This window comes from Mus caroli, unplaced genomic scaffold, assembly GCF_978045245.1.
Source record: "Mus caroli unplaced genomic scaffold, Mus_caroli_1 scaffold_3, whole genome shotgun sequence".
NCBI lineage: Eukaryota > Metazoa > Chordata > Mammalia > Rodentia > Muridae > Mus > Mus caroli.
In genome coordinates, this window is record NW_028227258.1 from 114457028 (window position 1) to 114476496 (window position 19469).

Genomic DNA, 19469 nt, shown 5'->3' on the forward strand with positions numbered 1-19469 from the left:
GGCCCTTGGGCCTGAGGTGGTTCCATAACCCAGTGTATGGAAATGCCAGGGCAGAAGGCAGGAGTGGGTGGATGGGGAGCATGCTCATAGAGGCAGGGGGAGAAATTTTGGGATGGAGGTTTCCGGGAGGGGAGACCTGGAAAGGGGACAACATTTGAAATGTAAATAAAGAAAATATCCTATGAAAGAAAAAAATTTCAAAAGGACTCAGGTTTTTATTGGGCTTTTAAATACATTCCTTGATTTAGGCTAACCCTTTCCATTACATTTTCAAAATATTTTCATCAGTCACTGATTTAAATAAACATATCATTTAAGTTCCTTCATACATTTGAACCCCATGCCCATAGTTTAGAAGGATGCAGATTTGTAGTTCACATTATGGCTATATCAGAAACTACAAAATTGAGTGACTGGATTTAGTACCTCATCTAGGAATTTTCTCCATTACCCTTCACCACTTTAACTATCTGTATGTTCAGCTCATGTTCGGTATGATGATTGTTTATGCTAATATAGTAATAGAATGTAGTTTTCAGCAAGGCAGGAAACAGCAAAATGAGCCTGGAGAGGACTCTGCAGCTGTGTGGCTTGACTGTATATGGTCCTTGGGGGATGCGATTATCAGACGACTGAACCATCATTAGGATAATTAGTGTACTAGGCAACTGCATTAGTGGAATTATTGTCATTGCTCAGAGCTTGTCAGCACAGGGGTTTTTTTGATTTGGTAAGGCTTGCTTTTACAAATGCATCTGCCTGTGTGGATGAAATCAAGAGAAGCAAACATTTCTCCTCTCTTAAGAACCAATAAATGACACATGAATGCTGGCAAACATGAAGGAGCATTTTCTGCAAGTAAGTGGTTAAAGTGGGACTGTCTTGGAGATAAATTTAGAGAATTGGAACAAAATCTCTCTTATGAGCAAATTAATTACTATGAGTCATTTTCCCTCCTGAGTAAGTTCTTAGGAGGGAGATACAAAGGCTTCCTTAATTTCTTTTTCTAGGTACTTTGACCTGTCAGTGTTCCTGTAGTGATAACTCACAAATGGTTCTAATTCCCCAGATTTCCATTTATAAAACAGTGGTGCCTTCACAAATACAACATACATTAACATGTGCTGCTAATGCTCAGCAAGGCTCTTTGGTTTGCGTTGTAGAGTGGAGGTTCTGATTGAGGTCAGGTGATCTTTGCTGATGCTGATAACAGTGGCATTGGAACCGAAGCTATCCTACTCTGAAAAAAACACACCATGGACATCCTGGGAGAAAAGAACCATGATCTCCATGACATTCATCACTGCTTTCAGCAAAATAAGACTTGAAGGAAAACATTTTCCTATTTACTTACAGTTTTGCTTCATTCTAGGAGTGGACTGGACTTGGGTGTGGGATACAGACTTTTTTATTCCCAGTCAAATCTTACATTCATTGTTCTATGAAAAGTGTATGTGTTTACCTTGAAACTACTTTTTATGTTTGTGAGAATTTAATTATTTTATGTCAACCATTGTGTCTCACAAAATTGCTTTTCCTTTCCCTTCATTTTTAATTTTGCTCCTGCTGTTCATAAAAATCACTGAATCATGGCAAAGTTGTGTGACAAGTGCCTGAGAATGAGTGTGGTTTCAGTAGAAAAATGGGTATGGTGCACACTCGTCTTCACCACAACAAGTTTTAGAATCCCTCAGGAAACTGACCTTTGACTATGTCTTTGTTGCTGTCTCCAGTGGTTTGTCCATAGCAAGGAATCACACAGAGCTGCAGCATCTTATTGGCTAAGATCTCAGAGTAAATAAATGATGAGAATGTCTACTGATGTTGACTCTGCTTACTAAATGCAGATCATTGTGAGCCTCATATTTCCCCTGCCATGCCTTCCCACCATGATGGTATGTATGCTCAAACTGTGAGCTGGAACAAGCCACATGCTTCTTAAGTCATTTTTACACATTATTTTACTCTAATAAGGTAAAAAAAAGATGCAAAGATTAAAAGGATAAAAAAAAATCCATGGTTTCTCTCATTTGAAGTATCCTCCAACATTTTGCAATATAAGTAGCAAACTATTTAAATTGTATTTAACACACACACACACACACACACACACACACACACAAAACACATACTCAATAAAATAACAAACAACTAATTCATAAAAGGTAACATGTTCATGCTTTAAAAAGAATGAAGACCAAAGGGTAGTCACTTTGACCCTTCTTAGAATTGGGAACAAAACACCCATGGAAGGAGTTACAGAGACAAAGTTTGGAGCTGAGACAAAAGGATGGACTATCTAGAGACTTACAGACTGCCGCACCCGGGGATCCATCCCATAATTAGCCTCCAAACGCAGACACCATTGCATATGCCAGCAAGATTTTGCTGAAAGGACCCTGATATAGTTGTCTCTTATGAGATGATGCCAGTGCCTGGCAAACACAGTCAGCTATTGGATGGAACACAGGGCCCCCCAAGTAGGAGCTAGAGAAAGTACTCATGGAGCTGAGTACTATAGGTGGAACAACAATATGAACTAACCAGTACCCCCAGAGCTTGTATCTATAGCTGCATATGTAGCAGAAGATGGCCTAGTTGGCCATCATTGGGAAGAGAGGCCCCTTGGTATTGCAAACTTTATATGCCCCAGTACAGAGGAACACCAGGGACAAGTGGGAGTAGGGAGGAGTGGGGGGTGAGTGGGGAGAAGGGTATGGGGGACTTTTGGGATAGCATTTGAAATGTAAATGAAGAAAATAGCTAATTAAAAATATATTTAAAAAAGTTTGATAACTTTATGAGATTGTAATACTAGTACTCGTATAATTTGAATAAAAGAACACCAAAAATGAAAGATTACAAGACTCTCCAAAGTTAAACTCATAGTGGACAAATACTACACCTCATGATAGCAATTCAGCAATAGGACTGAAGAAACATATTGTTTAATTCTGCAGACTCACGAATATTTTTTTTGAACATTATTAAAAAGGAGCATATTTTCAATGTCTTTATACATGCCCAACTTTTCCATTTTTTATACAAAAAAATTTCTGCCGAAAGAATATATAGTAGATGATGGACAATGTACAGAAATAGAGCTCACTAAACACAAGGAAAAGCAAGTGACAATTCACTAAATAAGTGGACAAATGTAATTAACTCTCAGTTTCATGCAGCATAATAGATGTTAAGCTTGGAAAGAAGTAGCATTTTTTTCTTGGTATAAATTATTTTACTAGAAGCATCAATATTAAATGCTAAATAATTTGGAAATTATACTGCCAGAGTCTCTGCAGGCTAGCAAATATTCTACGGAGATTGTTTCTACATTTCATTTTAAAGCATTCATACTTGTTACCATTAAGAGTCTGCTTTAAAAGAAAAGTGTTTTTGGTTTTCTTCATTAGAGAGAATTAATCCTCTTGATGAATTAATTTCTCTTTTGCTCAGGTACTTGGACAATGTAATTTTTATTCCACCTAATCTTCCCTTTATTATAATTGCTATAAATAATGGATGAGGTTGAGTTCTTCTTTCACTTTAGCCTAAGTCCAGGTGAATTCAGATATAAACCCACAGTGACTGGAGAAGGCTTTCTGAACTGGGATTTTATATACTAGGACTCGATGTATATAATTTGAAATCTGAAAAATTATGGATCAACTACATAATAAAAATTAAGAGTACCCATATATTATGAGCTTAATTTACAAATCCATATTATTAATTATTGATATTTTCTTCCAGTAGTATATTTTCTCCTTAATCTCTGTCTCTATCTTCAACTTTCTATTTTTCTGTCTCTCTCTTGCTCTCCTGGTATTTTGTTTTTTCTAAACAATATTAAGTTCTTACTATCTAGTTTATGCTGGATTTGAATCTAGTCTGTTATTCAATTTGTACTATATTGAAGAACTTTAATGAAGGAGCATCAAAATAACTTTACAATTCACTAAACATTCATCACCTTAACAATCTATTAGTTTTTTTTTTACTTCCATGTCTTTTTGTAGTCAAAATGTTTCTCATCAATGAATTCTTACTATGTATGTTAATGTCCTCAAATCATTAATATATATACACATATATATTATACACACATATATTTATACACATATATAATGTATATATATATGTGTATAAATATATATATACACACACATAAAGTTAAAGTTTGCATTCCCTGATGTAGACTCTAAACTGCAAACTGTATAGTTTTTGAAATGTATAATATGTTTTTTAGGATTAATTTTTAGTGGTATTGGATACACACACTCAACTGTCCATAACCTCAAGCCATTTCTTATATACTGAGTCAGTCTTAGAGGTATTATTGTTGGTTTCCTATTCTGAGCTGGATAAAAAGACCAGAGAATGCAATTAAACTACATAAGAGCCCTCATGTGTGGCTCAGAGCCCTCATGTGTGGCTCAGAGCCCTCTTGAATTCCAAGGATTCAAACAGCATTTGCATCAGTTTTTCTGTGGAGATGGAATTTTTTTTATGCCACCTGAATGAACACAAAAAAGTTTGTTTGATGCATTATGCATTGTGAGAATATGTGCAAGGCAGAAGTGGACAGTGACTACATTCTAGTACTTTCAAGAAGTGTTGTTATAGGGGAGAAGAAAAATATTTCCAGTGTGCAGATATGGAGAGAATATCTTGTGTATAGTACTGATGCATCACCTGTCAATTTGCTATGGTGTAAAGCAAAGGGTAGAATAGCAGGTAGAATATCTGGGAGGCAGAAAGAATTCTGGGATAGAGCCAGGCACTGGAAATTTACCCAGGAAGATATTACAAGATATCATAAGACTGAAAGACCCACAACATGAGGACTCCCCCACGTTCTGACTCAGGAGAGGCGACACCCCAAATCACACAAGAAACGGTCTTGCTGCAAATTGCAAGAGGATTTTTATTCGAGAGCGTTCTCGGGCCCATGGTCATACACCACGCAGGGGTAGAGGACCATGGCGCCCCGAGTAGCTGAGTAAGGGGGTATTTAAAGGAAGAAACCACAACTCATGGAGGTGGGGAGGGCGTTGTTGGAAAATACCAAAAATACCAGTTAAGAGTCACAAGGAAGTATAAAGTCACAAGTGTCAGGTTATCTCTCAAGACAGTTTCTAAGAGCAAGAGCCCCTAACAATCTAAGAGCCCCTAAAGATCGCACATTTGCATTGCAGGTTCCAGTAATGGTCAGGGTGCCATTCTTTGAATTGAACCCAGGAAGCAGGTGGGTGGAGGAAGGAATGTGGCTATCTGTTTTATAACCAGCACCTGGAGCACTAAGCCACAAAGGCTACACTCCCAAGCCTGGGCCCAAAAGCCTCGAATTTTGTTTTTACTTTGCTATACTTTTTTAATACTTCTTCAAGACCGTCGTTACATGATACCTGAGCACAGATAATCAGTTATGTGGCAGAATGTAGATTAGAGTAAATGGGTTATAATACATTATGATCTAGTCACAGAATAGCTTAACTATATAGGCAATTTATGTTGTATCTGAGTCTTGTTTCTGGGAGCATAGGGCCAGTAAGATGAAGCAGGACCTATCTTCTACATGTAAGTCAATGAAAAACATATTTATTAATCACACATATCTTGTGCAGTAAAAAAAAAAAGTAGATTAACATATGAAGGCACACTTGGCAGAGCTCAGTGGGCTATAACTGAAATATGAAAAGAGCAGAAGTAGAATAACTGCATACAAGGGGTCTGTGGTAGGGTACATAGCTGTCCTTTTGTGCACAAAGCACACACATGTGACATTGCATGCTAGTGCCCATTACAAACTATGCACCAGGAATGAAATGATAACTTCCATGAAGAGAGCCACAATATACAAGTTCATGTTTAAATTATGATTAATTTTACCATTAACAGTGATTATGTTAACAGAGACAATGCTTTATATGGCTCCTACAACACATATGTTTATTTAGAAGGGTCTGCTTACTGACCCAGCCATTATATAAAGGCTTCCTAAGGACTTTAACAGGCTCCAGATTGTTGACTATAGGATATCATACATGTCTTAGAAGTGTGAGCATTTTACTCTTTGCTGGCTTTATCATAGTTTCCTGTCACACTATTTCTAAAACCCTCATTTCAGATAAAATTTAAAAATGTATCTAGAAACACAGAATCTTATAGACCAAAGTATATCAACACGAATCAACATTTTTCAAGTAAAGGAAACAAAGAATTTGTTTCATGAAAATGAATTAATTCTATGGGTTGTGGCATATGTCATATCTTCTACAGTTTTTTCCACTTCATAACATGTGCTTGAAGAGATACAATCTCACAACAACCTGTAGTAAGAGACTGAAGCAGAGTTGTCATTTTAAATGTTATAATATGTTGTTGAATCTCAGGATTGTATCCAGTACTGTGATTTCACAATGCACAGTACACATGGCTAGGAGATAGTTGGAGACAAGTGTTGCTCACTTGAAATCTCTCTCAGTGATTCATTAGTTTTCTGACTTTCATCTTCAAAACTTTATGCCTGTGCATGCAAGACCTTGATCCTCATGAAGAACTGACTTCCACCAGAGCACATAAAGGAATACTATTAAAGTATAATTTATGGATATCACCAGAGTGCTTTACATCTTAAATACAAAAACCAGCAGGCAAACAATTACTCTCAAGATAATCAGAACTGCCCAGCTTAGAAGCTAGAGCTCAGCTTCATGTGTTCATGGTGGTGCCATGGAAGGTTGGGTGCTCATCCTTGCCAGTCCACTTTTGTAAATCCTGGTATTTCTCATACACCCATATGCAGTGGCAACTCTCCCCAAAATGACTAAGGGATCATTTTCAATTCTTCACACTTAGACACATAGATAAATGAAAGATTGATATGTAAATGGCAGGTAGAATACCCACATATGTATCTAGAAAGATTAAAAAAATGCATGAATAGATGCAAACAGACAGAGAAAAAACCCAAAGAGGATTTCTATTTGAATGATTTATTTTCCATAAATCACAGAACTCTTTTTACTAATTAGTATTCAAATATCCAAAGCAATTTTTAATATTAATATATACTATATCACCAGAATAAGTCAGAGAAACTTTAAAAATTGTAATGCTACATCTCTTTGCACTCATGAGAATCTCTAAAAGTATAGTTTTAAATTTCAATAATGTTTAAACTTCACAAATGTTTGAATTCATCTGCCTTCTTTTACTAATATTGTCTAATGGAATAATTATTTTTATTTTTTGAGATCATAATATATTTATATTATCTTCACCCTCTTTCCCCCTCTCTCTAAACTCTCACACTTACAAAACAACTGTTTCTTCTCACAAAACATTCTGGGAGAGGACACAGAAAGATTGTAAGAGTCACAGGATCAAAAAGATTTCTTGGAGACTCACAAAACACTCTGGGAGAGGACACAGAAAGATTGTAAGAATTACAGGATCAAAGGGATTTCTTCAAGACTGTGTTTGCTAGTAACATAAGGAGCTACACCAATAAATTCTTATCAACATGACTACCGAAACATGAGCTGAATAAGAAGGATACCCATAAACATGTCAAAGGGAATGAGGTCTAGGTGGGGAAAACTAGGCCTCAGCACAACTAAGGAATGCTAAGAATGGGAGAAATAATCTTCCCAATGGATGACCACAGCAACTGGTTACTCAGTATCAGTTGGTCAGCCCTGAAAACACACAGACTCATATTAAACAGGTTTTAAAAGTAGGTGAGTACTCATGAAAAAGTGAGAGGTTGCCAGCAAATTTGAGAAAATTGTCATGAGACAGCTTTTTCATGAATCTTTCTGCAAGAGTAGTATAGCAAATCTAAGGTGCAAAGCTGGATTTTAGGAGCTGATGAGGATGGTTTTTAGGATCTAACATTCAACAGTATGGTCTCTGATTCAGTGTAGGCTGATGCTTACCAATCCTCAAAAATAGGGTTTCTATTCCTTTGTAGAAAACAGCACCCTCACATTGAAATTATTTTAAGTCTGAGTGAATAATCAAAAGAAAACTCAAGTTAATATCCCAAGACAAGTTTTGTATACTTCCTACCACACTTAGCTGATGTCTGACCCTAGTCAATGGGCTAAAATTGTCTAAAGTCAACTTAGACATGTAATAAACATATCAAAAATAAATCTGGTTGAGATAGACTTTGGTTTTATGCATTGATTATTTTATGAATATTCAAAATGAGTTTTGAACATTAAGTAAATTATGGAATGACCAAAAAAGCACTATCAATTTGTCTTTATACACCAAAAAAATATAAGACCATACAGGATTGTTTTAAAGCCATAATTAGAAGATAGCTCACTGTAAAAGTTGCTTTCCTTGAAACCAAAGGTTTGATACCAAACGCATACATAGTGGGAAAGGAGAACTTTGACTCATGATTTCTGTGTTCTGACCACTATATATGTTCTGTGGTATATTATCATACATACACACACACACACACACGAGAGAGAGAGAGAGAGAGAGAGAGAGAGAGAGAGAGAGAGAGAGAGAGAGAGGGAGAGAGAGATTAAATAAATAAATAATAATATATTTATTGTTAAATAAATTTTAAACAAATGTTAAAAATGATTTTTAAAAAATCCTGTAGCTAAAGTAACTCAGTATTGAACTTCCTTCTGGGCAGATCATCCAGGTGTTTACCTCTCTGAAGATCCCACAGTCTGAAGGCCTCCCAGGAGATATTCTGCACCCAGAGAAACAGATGTTTCGTATGTAAGCCTTGCTGAAAATCCCACAGTCTAAAGACCTCTCAGGAAATCTGCTGCAGCCAGGGTCACAGGTCTCCTAGGAGACCTGTGGCAACCCAAGGACACAGGAGGCAGGCTTTAGACAGAGACACCCAGGCTAACTAACACCAGAGATAACAAGATGTCAATAGGCAAGCATAAGACCATAAGCAACAGAAGCTAATATATTTTGGCACCATCACAACACAATTCTATCATAGCAAGCCCTGGATACCCTAATACACCTAAAAACCAGGATGGTGACCTAAAATCCTATCTCATGAAAATAATAGAGTTCTTTAAGGATGGTACAAATAGCTCACTGAAAGCAATTCAAGAAAACACACATAAACAAGTAGATGCCCTTAAAGAGGAAACAAATAAATCCATTTTAAAAATCACAGAAAACACAATCAAACAGATAAAGGAATTGAACAAAGTGTTCCAAGACCTAAAAGTGGAAGTAGAAACAATAAAGAAATAAAAAATGGAGGCAACCCTAGAAATAAAAAACCTAGAAAAAGGGTCAAGAGCTACAGATGCAAGCATCAAAAACAGAAAACAAGAAATAGAACAGAGAATCACAGGCATAGAAGATACCTTAGAAGATATTGACACAACAATCTAAGAAAATACTAAGCATAGAAAATCTCCTAACCCAAAACATCAAGGACATCCAGGATGCAATGAAAAGACCAAACCTAAGAATAATAGGAATAGAAGAAAAATGGTGAAGATTCCCAGGTCAATGGACCATAAAATGTCTTCAACAAAATCATAGAAGAAAAATTTCCCAACTTAAGGAAAGAGATGGCCATGAATGTACAAGAATAGATTGAACCACAAAATAAAATCCACTCATCACATAATGATCAAAACACTAAATGTAGAGAACACAGAAAGGATATTAAAAACTCCAAGGGAAAAAGGACAAATAACAAGTACAGGCAGACTTATCAAAATTATACCAGACTTCTCAACAGAAACCTTAAAAGCCAGAAGAGCCTGGACAGAGGTCATGCAGACACTTACAGAACATAAATGCCAGCCCAGTCTATATATTCATCCATCATAGATGGAGAAACCAAAATATTCTATTACAAAACCAAATTTAAACAATATTTATCTACCAATTCAGCCCTACAGAGGACGCTAGAAAAACTTCAGCATAAGGAGGGGAGAGTCACATAGACATAATACCACCTACAGCAACAAACATAACAGAAACTATCATCAGTCATTTGTCTTTTGATATATCTCAATATCAACAGACTCAGTTCCCCAATAAAGAGACATAAGCTAACAAACTGGGTACACAAGAAGGATCCAGCATTTTGCTGCAAAGAAGGAACACATGTCAATGACAAAGACAGCTAAATGGAGACTTAACAACAGAAGAATTATAAATGGCTGAGAAGAAAGTAAAGAAATGTTCAAATTCCTTACTCATCAGAGAAATGCAAATCAAAGTGACACTGAGATTTCAACTCACACCAATGAGAACAGCTAAGATCAAAAACTAAAGTGACAGCACATGCTGTCAAGGACGTGGAAAAAGAGGAAAAGTCCTCCACTCCTGGTGGGATTACAAACTGGTACAACCACTCTGGAAATTAATCTTCTGATTCCTCAGAAAACTGGAAATAGTTCTGCCTGAAGACCAAGCTATACCACTCTTGGGCATCAACTCTAAAAATGCCCCACCTTATCACAAGGACACATGTTCCACCACATTCATAGCAACCTTATTTATTATAGCAAAAAGCTGGAAACAAGGAGATGTCCCACAACGGAAGAATGGATACAGAAAATGTGGTTCATCTACACAATGGAATACTATTCAGCTATTGAAAATGATGACATCATGAATTTTGCAGGCAAATGGATGGAACTAGAAAATGTCATCTTGGGTGAGGTAACTCAGATACAAGAGGACATGCGTGGTATGTGCTCACTAATAAAGGGATATTAGCCAAAAAAAAAAAAAAAAAAGTGTGGCTCAGTTTTCTGGATGAGGTAATAAAAGCATTTGAATTCATACATTGATAAGTTTTAACAAAATATGTGAATTATTATTTATAATAATTAAGTAATTGATGGTTTTATGCTTTATAAAATAAAGAGCTTCAGAGATATTTTTAAATAGTAATTTAGATAATTTTATTTATAAATCCAACTCAATAATGAACATATTTTTTAAAATGTATAGGGTTTACACAAATTATTTTATTAGTGAATTTGACAATGTAATAATGATTTTATTATATTATTGCTTATAGGCAATGGCCACAGATAGTTTTGATGACTTTCTTAGTGTTCCATATTTAAGTGTCATGCTATTATCCAGAGAGTTGATATAATGTCATTTCTGAGGGTTTAGCTGAGACAATACCACTTTTTTTCTGTATGTACCAGAACATTAAGATGGGATTTCTTCAAAGTCTAATCCTGTGTTATAATGTACAAATGGCAGTAATATGACTATAATACATTATTATATAGTAAAATATTTCAATGTGTAAAGTAGAACAATATTTGGCATTCCTCACATTCTCATTGATCCTTATGATAGCAGTTATTTCCTTTATGTTTAGTTTAAGATGAAAGTGTCAGTAAATTCCTTCAATGATAACTGAATTTGATGTCATTTAATAACTCAATCTTCCTTATTTTGGATGATGAAGCAGGTTCAATACCCTATATTTCACTTGATCACTCATGTGACATTAAGTGCTTTATATATCTTTGTCTATAGAATCTTTCAGAATGATTTTTAAAATTTCAATGAATTCTTGACAACATGAGCATGATGTGGACATTATTATTTTTAAAATGTAACTTTTAATTATTATTGATTTTAAAATATAAACACTGATTATTCCTTCTGTGCCACTAGAGGCCATCATATGCTTTCTTGAAATAGTGACAGCATATGTAAATGAAAACCTTAATTCTACAACATTTTTAAAAAGTCCAGAAGTTGTCATTTATTCCATGAAGAGTAGGGACTATAAGGAGTTGGAGCACACTGATCTCTTCCTGGACCAGCTCACATGTTTTGCTAGGTTGTTAAAAAAAACAAACAAGATTATTATTATTATTATTATTATTATTACACTAACTCTCATTATACCTAATTAAAATACATGGGCAAGAAAAGAAAGTGAAAATAACACTCAACCCATATTCTGTCATGCAAAAATGACTTTGTTTCTTTATAACATGTAGAAAGACAAGACCTTGATTAAGAAATTGACCATTCCATTCTGGAGGTAGCAAAGGCAATCTGAATATGACAGTACATTAACCAAACAGGTGGCTGTTTTTCTTTTACATGGGAACAGTTTCATGTAATATTTTTTCAAGACATACATAGTAATTCTATGTATGAAAACTATGTGAAATACTTCAAACTAGAAAAAAATGAACTATTTCAATACTAAAAGTTAGCACCAGTCAAGATTGCAGAAAATTCATCTTTAATCAACCCTTTTAGTAAGCTTAGCTTTTTATGGTTTGCAAAACAGTCTTCTGAGATGAGTTCCTGCCATGCATTCATATCCAAACATTTTGCTTGTATGTCTTTGTTATTCAGAGTTTTCACTACCTAACCTTACAGGAATTCACATAAGTATGTTATCATCATAGTTCATAACATTGTTTACACTATGATGTCAGATTGAACCATACACTCTAATGGAAAAATTACATCATTAAAAGCAATGTCCATTACAATAAAATGAATATGGATAATATTTTGAAGGTCATATTTAAAGACAATATAAAATGATATAATAATGATTATTTTGAAAGTGATTAAAATGATGCCAAATATGAACTATAATTTGAAATTCTGTAGTTATTCTACAAACTTCTAAGTAATGATGTATTATCATGTCTCCAATTAAGGCTGAAAAAATAGTTATCTCCACCATAACAATTTTATATTTTATGTGCTTTGGACCAATGGATGGCAAATATAATTGTTCCTGCTTAGATAATTAGAGAGGTTGGAAATTTCACAGCCCCAAGTCTTTTAATTTTATTTAGGAAAACAAACCCAACCCTTTTAAATGAAAACATGAATCACATGAAAGAAATAGGTTTCATAGGCTATTTAAAAAGACAGTGTCACAAGAAATTGAAGATAAAGCTCTTCTATATATAATCATGAATCCATCAGAATTGATCTTTATACCTGAACACAGAAGTGAGAGTTTAGTTCAATCATAGAGCACTTGCCTAGTATATCCTGGATCATATATTAAATATTTTGCCCCACAAAAATAAAAGAAATAAACAACAAATTGAAATGGAATAAATATAAGTCGAATGCACTCAAAAGTTAGGTAATGTCTCTACTCTTAAAAGTTATATGTATTCTGTATAATATAAAATAAATTTATATTGTATACATTATGTAGGCATATATATATTATATATACATAAAAACACACACCTGTATTTTTGTGTAGATTTGAGGCCTGTGGGCTTTTCATTGTCTAATTTGATATGCTAACTGGTGTCATACTTGCCAATCACACATTTGGGAGGTCATATTGGTGAGACGTTATAGGTATAGCTAGAGGTGTTACTAGGAGAAACAATTTTAGAGCAAATTTCCTGATCCTTTGGCTCTTACATTCTTTCTGCCTACTTTCTGCAGTGTTCTCTGAGGTTTAGGTGTGGGACTGTTTTATAGATGGATCCGTAGGACTGGGATCTACTATTTTACATTTTGATTGATTGTGATTTTCTGTAGTGATCTCCATTTGGTGGATAAAAGAAAAACATAGACACAAGTAACATTATTTGAACCCATAGTTATATTAGGGATGTATATGTATATACCTATACACACATATACATATACATATATGCATGTAACAATAATAAATAAAAAGAAAGGACATTAATTTTGCAATATACATGAAGCACAAGCAAAGGAATTCAATATATCAATGAAAATTATCTTCAAGGATATTAAAATCCTTGAAAAAAATCCTTTAATGTAATCTGTTAATATGGAAACAGTGAGAAAGGATGATAAAAACAATTGAAGACATGAAAGTACAAATAGAATCACAAAGAAAAACCTTAACTGATACAAAGCCAGACATGATGACATTGAAAATCATACAAAGACTAACCTCACCAACAAAATACAAAACATGAATGAGAGAATATTTTGTCAAAGAAAATATTTTTAAACATACACACACAACATGTATAAAATCTATGAAGCTATAAAAAGAACAAATCTATGAATATCGTAGGAATAGAGCAAGGAGAACAAGTCCAGATCAAAGGCACAAAAATATTTTCAATATAATCATAGAATACAATTTCTCTAACCTAAAGAAGATATGTCCATCAAGGTATAAGAAGCATACAGAACACCAAATATACTAGACCAGAAAGAAATCCCCTCAGCAAATAATATTAAAACAGTAAAGGCAGAGAAGAAAAATGAACATTACGTGCCCCAAGGGAAAAAGACCAAGTAACATAGAAAGGCAGAAACAATAGAATAACACCTGTTTTCACAATGGAGACTCTAGAATCCAGAATGGCATAGATACAAACTCTAAGAGACCACAAATAGTTACAGAGACTAATATCCCAAAGACAACTATCTATCACTATTGACAGACAGGGAAAATATCCCAAGATAAAACCAAATTTATGTAATTTCAATCTGCAAATTTACTTCTACAGAAGCACAATATCACTATACCACACCCACGAAATCACAGGAAATAGTTAATCCAGAAACAGTCAAACAAAAGAGGAAAATTCTCCTAGTATTGCAAAAACAAACAAACAAACAACCTGGAAACAATAACACTGCTCATTTACAACTCTCAATATTAATAGTATCAGTTCCCTATTAAAAAGATACAACCTAAAAGATACGGTTTAGAAAATATGAACTATCTTTTGTTTGCATCCATGAAGCACATATTACTGACATAATGCTGTTAAAGAAGGAGGTGAAGGAGCTTTCAGCCCCATAGGAGGAACAAAACTATGAACCAACCAGTATCCACAGAGTTACACATGGAGGGACCCATGGCTCCAGTTGATTATATAGCAGAGGATGGCATTATTGGGCATCAATGGGAGGAGAGGCCCTTGGTCCTGAGATGGCTGGATGCCCCAGTGTAGGGGAATGCCAGGAAAACGAAGTGGGAATGGGTGGGTTGGTGAGCAGGAGGAGGGGCAAATGGGGAATGGGATAGGGTTTTCTTGGAACAGAAACCAGGAAAGGGGATAATATTTGAAATGTAAATAAAGAAAATATCAAAAAAAAAAAAAAAGGAAAGAGAAAGAAAGAAAGAAAAAAAGAAAGACATCACCTCAGAGAAGCAAAAATATATTCCTAACAAATGAACCTGAGAAACAAGCTAATGTAGACATTTAATATCTCACACAATTAACTTCAAACCAGTAATATTAAATAGAACAAAGGGGAATGGATACCATGTAATCACCAAAGAAAAAATTCACTAGGAGGGTATTGTAATTCTAAATATGTATGCAGCAAACACAAGGGAAGCCAAATTTATAAATGAAATATTACTATAGCAATAATCACATTTTGACACTCACACAGTGATGGGGTGGGACTTCATTACAACAACATTGTTTCCAAGAGGCAGGTCATCCAAACACAAACTAAATAGAGAAATGCGAGAGTTAAATGATGCCATAAATCAAATGAAAATAGACATCTTTGATCCAAACAGAAAAGCATATGCCTCCCTCTCAGCACTTTACCACTTTCTTTAAAATTGACTGCATATTTGGACATAAATCAAGTATCAATACATATGATAATATAATATAATTTAAAAGTATAAATATAATAATTCCCTGCATCCTATCTTAAATCCATAGGTTAACTAAAACATACACAGTCATGGAAATTGAGCAAGTCTTAAATGACTAATAAAATGTCAAGAGAGAAATTAAGAAGAAAATTAAATTATTTAGAAATCAATGAAAATGAAAACTCAAATCACTCAATTTTATGGGCCACAATAAAGGAAGTTCTAAGAAACAAATTCATAGTAAAGCGTACATACATAAAATACATCTCATGTTAATAACAATGGTATGTCTGACTTCTCTATAAAACATCTCAAGGCTGAAATTTGTTAAATAGAAAAAAAAAACAAGAAAACGATAAAGAATTTGTGAAACAAAGAGTTGGTTATGTGAGAAAAATAAACAGTATTATATGGATAAACACTTAGGCAAATTAACTAAAATATGCACTCAGAAAGAATATCTACTTTAATAGCACTATTGACAAAAGGGAGCACATCCCAGGGCTTCAGTGGAAAAACTAGAGAATCAGAAGGACTTACTTTAGAAATCTTTGCATTAACAAACTGGAAACTAAAAGAAACAACTAAATTTCTTCAAATATTCAACCTACCAAAGTAAAATAAAAAAATATAAGAAGTAATTAAAAGTTTCCAAGCAAAAGCAAACTAACTAATTAACTAACTAACAAACTAACAACAATGTCAACAACAAATCCTCAATGCTTGGTAGTTCCATTCATTCATTCATCTTAGAGTTCTACAGGAGTTAGAGAAAGGGAGAAACAGCATGTACCATACCTGTTACATCATGCTACATTGAGTATTTCTTCTATAAGGCAAGATTGCTCTAATATCTAAACTACATGAAAACACAACAAAGAAAGAAAATTACACACTAATTTTCTTTGTGAAAATGATACAAAAATACTAACTAAAATAGTTGCAAATTGATCCAGGAACACACCAAGAAGATTATCCACAAGCATTCCAGATGTAAAGATGTTTCATCATATGCCATGTAGTAAAAGTAATTAACCATATAAACAAACTGAAAACCATAAACAAAAGAAACCACACATAATTATTTTATTAGATGTTTTAAAAGCCTTTGATAAAATCAAGAGCCAACAATAGGTCAAGAAAAAAGTGTTTTCCAGAAAATATAAACAGACATATACATACATATATCAGAAAATGCATAAGAGTAGGCCCCATATTCACCAGAAGGTGGCCAACACAAAGGGCCCTCAGTGGTTGTTTTGTTTTGTCTTGTCTTGTCTTGTCTTGTCTTGTCTTGTCTTGTCTTGTCTTGTCTTGTCTTGTTTTGTTTTGTTTTTGTTTCATATTACTTGGTAATTGAAAAATAAAATAAAATAACAGCAAAAAAAAAAAAAAAACAAGAACAGCAAACAAAACAAAATCTCAAAACCAAAGAACAGAAGAATTCTGAATAATAAAAGTGCTTAAATCATCCCTGATTTAAGTTGTACCACAAAGCTATAGAAATAAAATCATCAGACATTGACAGATAAAGCAGATACATTGCTCAAAGGAATAAAATTAAATACTCAGACATAAATCCACATACTTACAGACACCTGAAGTTTGATAAAGAAAACAGAAATATACACTGCAATAATCAAAGCACCTTCAACAAATTCTACTGCTTGAACTGGATAGCTGCATGTAGAAGAATCCAAACAAATTCATAGTTATTACCCTGCACACAACTCAACACTAAATGGATCAAACACCTCAACATAAAACCAGATACACTGAACCTGACAGAAGAGAATGTGGGGAATAGCCTTGAGTGTATTGGGACAGGAAAAAACTTTATGAACCAAAAATATTTAGCATAGACACTTAGATTACCAATTTAAAAAGTAGGATATCATGAAAATGTAAAGCCTCTGTGTAGGAAAGTATTTATAATTTAGACAAAGTAATAGCCTTCAGAACTGGAAATAAATTTTACCAGTTCCACATGTAATTGAGGACTAATAGCCAGTTTATATAAAGAACTCAAGGAATAGATATATTAAAAATATAAATAATCTATCTAAAATTTGGTTTCAGCCCTAAACAGAGAATTATCAATAGAGAAAGGTCAAGTTGATGAGAACACTCATCCATCAAGTAAAATAAAATCAAAACATCTTTGAAATTTCATCTAACATCTGTCAGAATAGCTTAGATCAATGAAAGAACTGGTAGCTCATGCTGGCCAGGAAGTGGAACAAAGAAAATACTAATACATTGCTGGTAGGAGCTGAAACTTTCATAGACCCCATGGAGATCAGTATGCCAGTTCCTCAGGAAAATGGAAATAAAACTATCTCAAGATCTAGGTAACCTACTCTTGCACATATGCTCAAAAGACACTTCATCCTACCAGAAAAGCACTTGCTCACTTAAGCTCATTGCTGCTCTGTTGATGAAATCCATCTGGGTGACCATCAACAGATGAGTGGACTAAGAAGATATGAAACATTTACACAATAGTATATGAGTCAGCTTTTCAAAAGAAAGTGACATCATGAAATGTTCAGGCTAGTTGACAGAACTAGAAAAGAGTAAACCTGAGTTGGGTATCACAAACCTTGAAAAACAAATATGGATTGTGTTGACTAATATATGGATATTATACCTTAAATCAATGAACCAAGCTACAATCCATAGAACCATAGTGAATAAGTGTAGAATAAGAGAGTAGGAGGAATGAATGATTCACCTTAGGAAAGTGAGATAAAGGAGATAATTCTGAATTTGAGAGGCTGGAATGAGAATACCAGTCAATAGGAAATATGATATATGACAGCTAAAATTAAGGTACATTTCACAGTTAAAATGGAAACCTAATTGTGTAGAAATTTTCTAAAATAGATACATCATGAAAGCTCTCTAAATGATATTGCCAAACAAGGGAGGAATCAGTGTCCTCACTATCTATCTCTAGCCAACAGATAGTTTCCGGTACCAGAATTAGGTTACACCAAATTGAGTTGTTGGCCAAAGGAGCCCCATGGACATCTTTAAAAAATTCATCCTGTTGCCAATACTGTATCTTGTTCTCCATATACTGACAGCAAGGTGCCATTGCTGAAGACAGACCGATATAGCTCATTGAATATATATATACATATATAGAATTGGTACCTACCTACTATCCTCCATACTGTATTCTAGGCTCTTTGGTATGGAAACATTTCTGCACAATACCAAAAAGAGAAACATGAACAATAATCTAGCCACAAACCCTTTGATCTACATTGGTGTCCTGCATGCAAGATATGCTAGCACAATGGTGACATAAAAGTTGTTGATCAACCAATAATTGATGTGACTTAAGGCCCACTGTAGAAGATGGATGCCATACCTGGCATTGTTTGGGTGATCAAGAAGCTGAGACTTGATGTTGCAGAGACCTAATGTAAAACCAAAATCAAATAATATTGCTCTGGAAAACAAACAAACAAACAATTTGTCTTCTAATGATATTCAACTATACTTATATATCAGTGCTTTGTTTAGCCACCATTAGAGAAACTTCTACTTGCTGAAGATGGAGGTAACACAACAAACCCAAAGCTAGACTTTATGCCAATTGTGAGAAGACTTGGAAGACTCAGGCCTAAATGCATCAAGTTTCTTTCCTGTGTTCAATGAAATCCATAGAGAAGTAGAAAAAAAGCCATAGGAGTTAGAGGACATGTAGAAAACAAGACCATTTAAAGCAGCATAATCAAAGCTAATAGGAACACATAGAGACTGAAGTATCACATACAGGACTCACACTGGTTAGCACCAGATTCTCTCCATACATATTAATTGCCTTCTGTTTATCATTTTGTGGGATTCCTGA